General features: G+C 47.6%; 1 protein-coding gene and 1 pseudogene across 2 annotated transcripts in view; one reads left to right on the top strand and one right to left on the bottom strand.

Annotated features, from left to right (window-relative positions):
* adamtsl7 (ADAMTS-like 7) overlaps nucleotides 1–12,124 on the bottom strand; it is a 454,799-nt gene that overhangs the window by 421,702 nt on the left and 20,973 nt on the right. The gene's annotated exons all lie outside the window — the stretch shown is intronic.
* On the top strand, nucleotides 5,092–5,209 carry LOC140485795 (5S ribosomal RNA; annotated as a pseudogene).

Raw genomic sequence — 12,124 nt, 5'->3', positions numbered from 1 at the left:
TCACCTAACCTGCACATCTTTGGACTGTGGGAGGAAACCTGCGCATACACAGAGAGAACGTGCAAACTCCACACAGAAAGTTGCCCGAGACGGGAATTGAACCCGGGTCCCTGGCGCTGTGAGGCAGCAGTGCTAACCACTGAGCCACCGTGCCGCTTTCCCTCTCAGTCTCCCATTAATTCGCATCACATTTAGACCAAAAAACCATAATACATAGGAGTGTAAGTAAGGCCATTTGATCCACTGAGTCCACTCCGCAATTTAATCATGGCTGAAGTGCATTTCAACTCCACTTACCTGCACTTTCCCCATAGCCCTTAATTCCTTGTGAGATTAAGAATTTATCAATCCCGCCTTGAATGTCTCCGTGGCAATGAATTCCACAGGCGCACCACTCTCCGGCTGAAGAAATGTCACCTCATTTCCGTTCTAAATTGACCCCCTCCAATTTGAAGGCTGTGTCCACAAGTCCTAGTCTTCCCACCTAATGGAAATAATTGTCCAGCGTCCACCCTTTCTAAGCCATGCATTATCTTGTAAGTTTCTATTAGATCACCCCTCAACCTTCTAAACTCTAAATGAATACACCTTCATCTGCTAACCAAATCCCACAACAGCAGCTATCAAAAGGTCACAAGCCTCTTCATATTTTATTCATCTCCCTCAACTCTTCCATGTGACTCCCTCGACAGTGTTCAATTTTTTTTAGAAAATATTAGAAAATCAAACTAGATTGAGGATAGGCTTTATTCTCTGCTGCTTTTTCCACCTTAACCTTCCTTTCTGTCGAATGGGTGTGAGCAACATGAATTGTCTCATCATTTTAAACAATAGATGGGTTTCAATTTTTATAACAGTCAACAAAGCAACTACGATTGTTCATTAATCTTCAAATGGGATCTCAGGACTTCAGGTTGGCGAATTACAGTTACATGGTTTTAATACAGAAAATATACTTCCTAACTTAATGATCACACTTCCACTCTTAAGTTCATGCTTTGTAATTCCTCCTTCAAACTTGTCTGTTCCTCTTGCCTCCTTAAAGCCCAGATAAAAGCAACATATGACTTTAGTGACTGTAGCGAGGTCAGCCAGGTGGACCTCAGAGTATGAGTTCCCTAATTGGGGCTGTTAATCTGGTCCGATCAGGGAGCCCTGACAGATAGAAACAGGAGTGGCAGAGGTTCTATCCACTCAGAGCTGGCTCTGAGGGAGCTGGATCAGTGTCGAGGACTCTCCCTGTGTAAATACTGGATGAGTTGGTGACGGGATACCACTTCTGTGGAATTCTTTCAGTGGACAAGAATAAAGCACGTCCTGAAGAAACCCACTCACAGCAGTTGTCTTCAAGTTGGGGTCAGCATTGCTTGCATCGTGATGTTATTTTTTTCCAGGCAAAATGACATTAGGGCAGATAAAAAGCAACAAGTAATCCTCCTGAAAGCCTGTGGACCCACAGCTTTCTCGGTTAGTAGGAGCCTAACTTTCCCCGAGACACCAGGTACTAAAACCTTTCAAGAGTTGGCAGATTTAGTTAAAAATATTATGACCCCATGCCTCCTCTAATTCTGAGATGCTATTGGTTTTACTCAGCAATTTGAGACTAGGTGAATCCATATCAGGATTTTTGACTAGATTAAGACAATTTGCAGAGGCATGTGACTTTGTTTTTAACCCTCGATGAGTTGCTGAGACACTATTTGGTACATGAGATTAATGATGTAACCATGTTAAAGCAACTACTAGTTGAAGCTCAATTGGAGTCTGAACAGACGCTACATCTGGCTTTATCATTGGAAAATGCAGAGAGTAGAGCATGTGAGCTACAGGGTATTCTGATGGAAGTGGATACCCTCGCCAGGCCGATTGAGCTTGGTGGACACCACTTGAGTGAAGGAAATTGCATAGCCTCACTCAGGACATAACCTGAACAGAGGGACACTAGGTCAGCCCACAGCAAAGCAAAGCCAAGCCTTGGTCAAAAGGTTAAAGTTTTCTTGAGGATCCGGACTGGCAAGCCAGTGTAGTTGCTGTCGGTATGCGGACTCGACTGGGCCTGAATGGAGTAACAGATCTCATAGACCAGTATCCAGGAGAGTGCACACACTGAAAAGCCCACCTACATCTGGCTTCGAACAGGTAAATTGCCTAGCAACATGCAAATCAGAACTAGTCAAAATAAATGTCTGATTAAATGGTCACCCAGTTCTAATGGAAGTTGATAACGGCACGGCTGTTTCAGTGATTGCAGAACCAAAGTTCGCTCTGGTCTCCAACTCTTAAGTTTGCGCAAGACCTCGCTACATTGAGAGCCTACATTGGGAACCTTTACAGATTCAGGGCACAACTTCGGTTCCAGTCTCTTATGAAAAGCAGCCGGTTCAGATACCACTGATTGGAGTAAACATTCGGGCCCAAGCACGATGGGGCGAAATTGCTTGAGAAAGTTTCACTTTGATTGGCTCAACATTTGTCAATTAGAAAATGGTTGACTGAGAGAAGTCCTAATTTAGTACCTGGATATTTTTCAAGAAGGTCTCGAGACTATCAAAGGAGCTAAGGTCTTCTTGCACATTGAACAGGAAGCAATTCCACCACTCTGCAAGGCACACCCAATGCCTTATGAACAAAAGTAGAGGGAGAAATCAGGAGACCTGGAAACAAAGGAATCATTAAACCAGTATAATTTGTGAAAAGTGCAGCACTGGGTCATACCAATTTTGAAGCCCGATGGGTTGGTTCGCCTTTGTGAGGATTTTAAACACACAGTAAACCGTTTTTTTGCCACTAGGATTTATACACGAATTTGGCAGGGGTCTATCCTTGAGGAGAAAGTGAGGACTGCAGATGCTGGATATCAGAGCTGAAAATGTGTTGCTGGAAAAGCGCAGCAGATGAGGCAGCATCCAAGGAACAGGAGAATCGACGTTTCGGGCATTCCTGAAGAAGGGCTGATGCCCGAAATGTCGGATTCTCCTGTTCCTTGGATGCTGCCTCATCTGCTGCGCTTTTCCAGCAACACATTTTCAGCAGGGGTCTATCCTTCACAAAGCTAGGCATGAGCCATGTGTACTGGAATTGTGGTTAGATGAGGATTCCCAGAAGTGTGCTACAATTAATACCAATAAGGGTTTGTACCGAATACATGAGACTGTTATCAGGTATCATCAGCCTGTGCAACATTTCAGCGGACAATGGCAAACATTTTACAAGGTCCACCCCAGGTCACCATTTAACTAGATGATGTGCTAATACCAGAGAGGACCAATAAGGAGCACTTAGAGAAACTAGACATAATCCTTCGATCTTTCTCCCAGGCCATAGAAGGGAAAAAAAAGTATGTTCCAGACACTCCAATTCACCTATCTGGGCTACAGAGTTGACAAGATTACACCAATTGGAAGATAAAATTAGTACAACCAAATGTGCCCCGGCTCACGCGTCTGTACTGGAATTTACGTCTTGGGCTGGTGAATTATCACAAAGTTGATACTTAACCTGGCCTCCATCCTGGCAACTTTGCATCAACTCCTAAAAAGGGATCAGCCTTGGAAATGCCATGAGGTCAAACCATAGCTTTCAGGGGAGTGAAGAAGCAGCTATCATCCTCTAAGGTTTTAGCACATTATGATCCCAAGTGAGATCTGGTGCTGACACGCAATATGGCATCCCCGTCCGGCATCTGGGTGGAATTAGCTCATGAGTGGCCCAAAGGAGAGGAACACCCAATAGCGTATGCACCAAAGACTTTGGTTGATGCAGAGGGTAAATAGGCTCAGATAGACGAGGAAGGTTTGGCAGTCAAATTTGGAATAAGAAAGCTCCGCCCAATACCTTTACAGATGTAAATTTGCAATAATATCAGACCATAAACCCCTGCTAGGTCTACTTCAATAGGACAAGACAGCGCTGCCCATAGTTTCAGGCTGAATTCAGTGGTGAACTGTAATGCAATGACAAGTTGGAACGCCATCTGGGAGGCCAAATGGTAAATGCATTTGCATTGAGCTACCTCCTACTGGCAGATACATTGCTGATGGTACTGCCACTGGAAGTGTCCATAATGATTTTCAATTTTCTGGACACACTTACAGTCACAGTTGACAATATCAGAATTTGGACACAGAAACATCCGGTCTTGGCCAAACTGAAATGTTTGTGGGGATGGGAGAAACCAAGAAATCAGAACTGAAATCCTTTTGGACCCGGACAGATCACAGTGGAGGATGGCATATTGTTATGGGGAGCAGAGTGATTGCCCCGGGCACAGGTCGCCTCCAGATACTGGCTGAACTCTACCAGGGTCATCCAGGGATTTCCAAAATGAAGATGTTGGTGAGAAGTTGTTTGGTGGCCAGGATTGGATGACGATACAGCAGCATTAGCGGCAACAAGGACAAAATTAATCACCAGCAGTTCGCGGTGTAACACTAGCCCTAGACAAACACGTGGACCACATGAAAGCTGCAAGCAGAGAGGGAGCAAAATATCTTCGACTCCTTGGTCCAGCCAGAAGGGCTGGTGGAACCCATGTCAAGCGTTGAAGAGACCTCAGAATCTGAGATGGGCATTGTGGATGTCACAGGCTTGACCCTTTACTGTCTAAAGAAGAGAATGAATTTCTTCCAAGACGCTCTGGGCACAAGAGGCAAGCTATTGCGAATTAAATTCCGCCCATATCCGAGGCAGAGTCAGAGGATACTGACTAGGTGCTATAATGTCCTGAGTGGAGCTACACAAAGAAAAACCAGCCTATGTTATTGGACTCAGAGGGGGAAGGATGCACTGATTGTAATGAGGTCAGCCAGATGGACCTCAGAATATGGAGGTCCCTGATTGGACCAGATTAACAGCCCCAATCAGGGAGCATGGCTGACAGGTATAAATAGGATTGTTGCCCGGGTGTCCTTGGAGAAGGAGCACGCGGGTGTCCACTGACACCCTGGAGTTGTGACTGGCCACTTGAAAAAAAAAGGAAAAAAAAGAAAAAAAAAAAATAAACAAGAGTGTCAGCCCGGGTGTCCTTGGAGAAGGAGCATGTGGTGTCCACTGACACCCAGGAGAAAAAAAAAAAAAAAAAATAGGATTGTTGCCTGCGGCATACTAGTCTGAAAACGCCCGATCTCGTCTGATCTCGGAGGCTAAGCAGACTCAGGCCTGGTTAGTACTTGGATGGGAGACCGCCTGGGAATACCAGGTGCAGTAGGACATCTGTCGACGGGCTGGTCTGCCGAGTGCCTTCCTGTCTCTCGACCAGGAGAAGGCGTTCGACAGGGTCGATCACGAGTACCTGCTCGGGACTCTGCGGGCGTTCGGGTTCGGGACGCGGTTCGTCGCCCGGATCCGACTTTTGTATGCCGCCGCAGAGTGTCTGGTTAAAGTTAACGGGTCCCTGACGGCGCCCCTTCGCTTCGGGAGAGGAGTGCGTCAAGGCTGCCCCCTGTCCGGCCAGCTGTATTCCCTGTGCGTGGAGCCTTTCCTGCGCCTCTTGCGGAGGAGGTTGTCGGGGCTGGTTCTGCGCGGCGCGGGCACGGGGGTGGTCCTCTCGGCCTACGCCGACGACGTGCTCCTCACTTTCACCGACCCGGCTGACCTGGGGAGGATGCGCGAGTGCCAGGCCGTGTACTCGGCGGCGTCTTCCGCCAGGATCAACTGGGCCAAGTGTTCCGGACTACTGGTCGGTCCGTGGCGGGTGGACTCTCTGCCGGAGGAGTTACGGGGGTTCAGCTGGAGTACCACCCATCTCCTCTACCTGGGGGTCTACCTCAGCCCGGCTGAGGAATCCTGGCCGGCCAACTGGCAGGAGCTGGAGGCCAAAGTCTCGGCTCGCCTAGGCCGCTGGACAGGACTGCTCCGAGTGCTATCTTACAGGAGTCGAGTGCTGGTCATAAACCAGCTGGTGGCCGCCATGCTGTGGTACCGGCTGGTCACTTTGGTCCCTCCTCCTGGCTTTGTCGCTGACATCCAGAGAACGTTGGTCGACTTCTTCTGGGACAAAAAGATGCACTGGGTCGCCGCGCAGGTTCTGAGTCTCCCTATCGAGGAGGGCGGTCAGTCGCTGGTGTGCGTCCGCACCCAGGTCGCGACGTTCCGCCTTCAGACCTTGCGGCGATACCTTTACGTCGAGCCTCCTCCTAGGTGGTGCGCCCTGGCGACGTATTTTTTCCGCCAGGTGCGTAACCTCAACTACGACACGCAGCTCCTGTTCGTCGACCGTGACGGTTTGGAGGTCGCCCTCAAGGTGCTGCCTGTCTTTTACCAGGACCTGATCACTGTCTGGAACATGGTCGAATCGCGTCGCGCCTACCCTCCGGCTGGAGTAGCGGCTGTCGTCAGGGAGCCGTTGCTCAGGAATCCGCACCTCCGTACTCGCGGGTTCGAGTGGCTGTCGGAGGGGAGGGCCGTGGCGGCGAGGGCGACCAGGGTCGGGGACGTGCTGGGTGCCGGGGGCCTGGGCTGGACGCTGCCGCAGGACATAGCTAGCAGGGCAGCGGTAGACGTCCGGTACGTGGCCACCGCCATCCGACGCCTTAAAACGGCGGTGCTCGGACCCGACGTAGTGCACCGGTTGGAGGACGCTCAGGTGTGCGGTGGGATCCCGTCCGCGCTCACCCCGGCCCGGACGGAATTTCACATTGGCCCCAAGGTCCCGTACTTCCCGCGGGAGCCTGTGCCCCACAACCTGAGCCGCCTCCGGAATTTTAATTTTGTCCCCTTAAGGGATATAAAAAGGAAGGCCCTGTATCGACTGCTGCTGCACACCGTCCACCTCTTCTCCCTCATCCACCGTCCGGACACACCTTGGCGTGCCCATTTGCCACCAGGCGGTGGGGATCCCCAGTGGAGGGCTCTCTACGCAGGAGTCCTCCCCCTTTCTCTCGGGGATCTGGGGTGGAGGGTGCTGCACGCAGCAGTCCCCTGCAACCGCAGATTGCGGTGGTTCACGGACTCCCAGCCCAACTGCTTGTTCTGTGGCGCTGTGGAGTCCGTGGACCATGTCTATATTGGGTGTGGGCGTTTGCACTCCCTTTTTGATTTTCTCAAAAACCTTCTCCTCTGCTTTTGGCTGCACTTCAGTCCCACGCTCCTGATCTTCGGGCACCCGATACAGAGGAGGGAGGGCAGGTCCGAGGACCTCCTCGTGGGTCTGCTCCTGGGCCTGGCCAAACTGGCCATCAACAGGTCCAGGCAGCGGGCCGTGGAGGGGGTCGTTAGGGCCGACTGCCTGCCCCTCTTCCGGGGTTACGTTAGAGCCCGGGTGTCCTTGGAGAAGGAGCACGCGGTGTCCACCGACACCCTGGAGTTGTTCAGGGAGAGGTGGGCGCCGCAGGGAGTGGAGTGTATTATTTCTCCCTCCAACTCTATTTTGATTTAGTCCCTACCCTCCCCTTCACTGTCTTGACGACACAGCATTGCCCTTTGATGTGAAGGGCAGTGCTTGTCACTGGCCACTCGGGTGTTTTTCATATATAAAAAAATAAATAGGATTGTCAAAGGTTCTGCTCACTCTGAGAGCTGTCTCTGAGGAAGCTGGGTCAGGGTCAAATGTAAATAAAGGGTGACTTGATGATGGGATACCAGCCTGTATGGAATTATTTCAACTACGGATGTTGGAAATCAGAAACAATCACAGAAATCGCTGGAGAAACTCAGCAAGTTTAGCAGTATCTGTAGAGACAGTAACAGAGGTCACTGAGACTGATATGGCTTCAGTTTGCCCCAGAGTGCTGTCCTTTATTTGTACCAAGTTTGTGACTCCAGCCACTGGAGGTAATGCCCAAGGACTGTCGGCACAAAGTCGGCTTAACATCAAAGACAGTCACTCTCACCTCAGTTCTGAAGCTCAAGGGTGTAATAAAGGCTGGGGGAAAGTATTCCTGTCAAAATCCAAACATAAAACTGGTGAACGCCTTATAAGCCCAATCCAGAGGCTGTTGCTACGTTCCACAAACACCCTTTCAGTTAGTGCCCTCTATCGCCTGCTGGGTGGTGGGGCCTGACAGGATTTAACCAGTTATGTGAGGTCTGGGAGCAAGAGCTAGGGGTGGAGATCTCTTCTGAAACATGGGAGAACATATGGGAGAATACTCAAAAGATCTCAATCTATAATAGGACATGCGCTACGCAGTTAAAAGTTCTGCACAGGGTTCATCTGGCACCAGACTGTCTGGCGAAGTTTAAAAAAGGGGCATCTTCAGTGTGTTCCAAATGTAAAATAAGTGTAGGTACTCTTACCCACTGCTTCTGGACATGCCACAGGCTTCGTGTTTACTGGAGTGCTGGGGCGGGAGAGATAGGGAGGGTATTGAGGACTGAAGTCAAAGTAGACCCAATATCTCTCCTCTTAGGTCTACCAAATTTACCATCTTTAGACAGGCATGGGAAGAAACTATTTAATATCCTTGCATACTGTGCATGGAAGAATATTCTGATGAATTGGGTGTCTGAGAACCTGCCGGGCTTGCTGGGATGGCAGAAATTAATTTTGGAGCACACTCCCTTGGACTTTTTTACAAACATGGTGCACCACACAACAGACCATTTTTAGAAGACATGGCAGCCCTACTTGAGTTATTTGGATATAGATTTGTCAGTTATCTTAACTAAGGCATTTGTTTAACCAGGATGGTTAGATTTGTCAAGCCCTGGGCCCTGGAGGGGGTCTCCTGAGTTAATATGGGTATATATACAATGCTCCCATTCCTCTGTTTGGGAGCTTTGCACCGAGCATAGCTGTTCTGCATTCTGTGATTTTTTTTTGCTTTTATTTTCTGTTTTTACTTATTTATTGGTGTTGCTTTGCACAGTGTTAGGGTTTGTTTTGTATTATAGGGTAGGTTAGTAGTTAATAGACAGTAGTTGTATTGTAATTTATGTTTTTTTCTTTTAATTATACTGATATTTGTTATTGATTGTATTTTTTCAATCATTTTATATGTTTGTAAAGTTAAAACAAATTGCTAATAAACAACATTCACAAAACAAAACTGGTGAATATGTTACTTTTGTGCACAGAGCACTGGTGAGGACCTTTGCTGATGATTGGAATAAGACTCAGGGCTCAGTAATTTAGTTCCTTTTTGTGGATAGGACATTAATATTTATTTGGCAATTTGGCTAGGGCACATGGCTAGATCTGGAACACAAGTCCACAGCATTACAGCTGAGAACGTGTCAGGGCCCATTACTATGTCCAGGACACTTGCTCCTTCCAGGCATCATCTGGATTGAACACAATTGGCCACAAGCTCATATCTGTGATAATGAGGTTCTCAAGAAGAGGCACAATGAATGCTATTGTTAGGCTCATCATCAGTAACGATGGGACATTCTGGGAGTCCCTTCTTCCTAAAAGTTGCAATTGTTTTGTTATCCTTAACAGCTTGACAGTGGTGGGGTTTCAGAATGTTAGAGAGACCCATTTCCTTTGGGATTGTTTAGGTCAGCCTTTAAACATGATGGTTTTACTGTTTAGCACACATGATGTGGAGGAGCTAGTGTTGGATTGGGGTGGACAAGTTTTAAAAAAATCACACAACGCCAAGTTACAGTCCAGCAGGTTTGTTGGGAAGTACTAGCTTTTGGAAGTGCTGCACCTTCATCAGCTAGCTACCCCGACGAAGATGCAAAGCTCTGAAAGCTAGTGCTTCCAAACAAACCTACTGGACTATAACCTGGTATTGCTTAATTTTTAACTCTGTTTAGCACACATGTAATCCAGGTTGACACTTCATTTTCAGGTACTAGTGATGCTACATTCAGCAAGCTCTCCTACATTGAAAAAAGGTTGGCCTTCGAGTTTACGTTGGAATCTTACAATCTGCAGACATATGGAAACTTGCAATCAATTAATCAGATTTGCATTTGGACTCGGCTCATAAAAGTAATCACATCAACAGGCAATAACTGGTCTTCATATAGCACCTTTTAATGTCACACATATCCCAAAGCACTTCACAGACGTACTATGTTGAAACATATGATTCTTAGAGGGCTTGGCGAGATGGACGCTGAGAATCTTTTGATCCATTCATAGCATGTGGGTGCCATAGCTGGGCCAGTATTCATTGCCCATCCCTGGTTGTCCTTGAGAAAATGGTGGTGAGCTGCCTCCTTGAACTGCTGCTAGCCAGCTGGTGTAGGTAGACCCACAATGCTGTTCTTTCCCTGGAGGGAGAGTCTAAGGTCAAAGGGGACAGTCTCAGAGTAAGGGGTCACCCAGTTAGGACAGACCTGAGGAGGAATATCTTCTCTCAAAGACTTGTGAATCTGTGGAAATCTTTACCCCAGAGGGCTGCTGATGCTGGGCCGTTAAATACATTTAAGGCACATTTTTAATCAGTCAGTGAAAAAGGTCATAGGAAAAAGGCAAGGAAGTAAAGTTGAGGATTGCCAAAGCACTTCAGAAAATATTAGAGCAGACACCTAGGAGAAGGTTTTAATGAAGGTCTCAAAGAAGGAAAGACAGATAGAAGGGTAGAGAAATTCCAGAGCTCTGGAGCTGGACAAATGAAGGCACTGTCACTGATAGCACCATAATTAAAACTGGGCTACTGAAGAAGCCCGAGTTGTAGGAGCACAGATATCTTGGGGAGTTGAGAGGGTTGAAGGTTACAAAATTAGGGAGTGACAAGAGATACTTGAAAACAATGATTTTAAAATTGAAGAATGACTTATCCCAAAGACAAGTATTTCAACAAGTGCAAAAAGAATTGGACTTGGTGTGAACGAACCTGGGCAGAAGAACTTTGGATGGCCTCTAGCTTATTGAGGATATACAATAGAATGGTGGTGAGGGGTACGCTGGAATAACGAGGCTTTAACAACAGTAAGGATGAGGATTTTAACAGCAGATGAGCTGAGATGGTTGCATGTAGGCTGGGGGAACTGGGTGAAGAGGAAAGTTAGATGATGCCTTGGAGGTCAGGCGATGCTTTGGAAGCTGAAACAGGCTGTCACAGAAATCAGGGAGTCAGAGATGTACAACAGAGAAACATGCCATTTGATTGAACTTATCCATGCTGACCAGACAGATCAATCTGATCGCGGCTCATTTGTCAGCATTTGGCCCATATCCCTCTAAACCCTTCCTATTCATATGTCCATCCAATTGCTTTTTAATGTTATAATTATACCAGCCTCCACCACTTCCTCCGACAGTTCATTCATACACACACCATCTTCTGTGTGAAAAAGGTCTCCCTTAGGTTCCTTTTAAATCTTTCCCCTCTCAGCGTAAACGTATGCCTTCTAGTTTTGGACTCCCGCACCCCAGGGAAAAGACTTTGCCTTCATGATTTTATAAACCTCGATAAGGTCACCCCTCAATCTCCAAAGCTCCAGGGAAAACAGCCCCAGCCTCTACAGCCTCTCCTCATAGCTCAAATCCTCCAACCCCGGCAACATCCTTGTAAATCCTTTCTGAATCCATTCAAGTTTAACAACAGTCTTCCTATAGCAGGCTATTGATTAACGCAGAAATGTGATTGGAGGTAAATCTCGGGATCAAAGCTTACAAGCACAGTCTGGTCTGGCCTTAGGCAGCCGCCAGCTAGAGGGTTGGGAAAGCTGTAATGAAACCAAGGGGAACACAATTTTGTCAGTCTTCGTAACATTTAACTGGAGGATATTCCTACTCATCCAGCACTAAGCATCAGCCAAGCAGTGTGATCATTTAGCTCTGTGGGCAAGATGTGAGCACCATTGGTGCTTTGAGTAGGTTTTTTTGGGGGGTTTAGATTTGGGACATTTGCCTAGGAATGATCTTAAACAACACGGATCTCTGGATCTCACAGCATGCGAATCCCTTTCCACAGACGGAGCTAGTGAATACTTTCTCCCCAGTGTGAACCCGCTGACATGCGGTGAGTTGAGAAGGAAGCCAGAACCCAGTCTGACAGCGAAAGTATCTGAACAGTCTGTTGTCGGTGTGAACATGTTAATGGGACATCAATTTGTCAGAACTATTAGAGCACTTCCCACAGTTGGGAAATTTACAAGGTCTCTCCCCAGTGTGAATTCACTGGTGTCTCAGCAGGTGAGATGATAAAGTGAATCCTTTTCAAACTCAAAGCAGGGGAACTGTCAGCCCTCAGTGTGAATTCACTGGTATATCACCAAAGTG

The sequence above is a fragment of the Chiloscyllium punctatum genome, chromosome 14 (assembly GCF_047496795.1).
Source record: "Chiloscyllium punctatum isolate Juve2018m chromosome 14, sChiPun1.3, whole genome shotgun sequence".
In the NCBI taxonomy this organism is placed as follows: Eukaryota; Metazoa; Chordata; class Chondrichthyes; order Orectolobiformes; family Hemiscylliidae; genus Chiloscyllium; species Chiloscyllium punctatum.
This window is presented reverse-complemented; position numbering and strand designations above follow the sequence as displayed.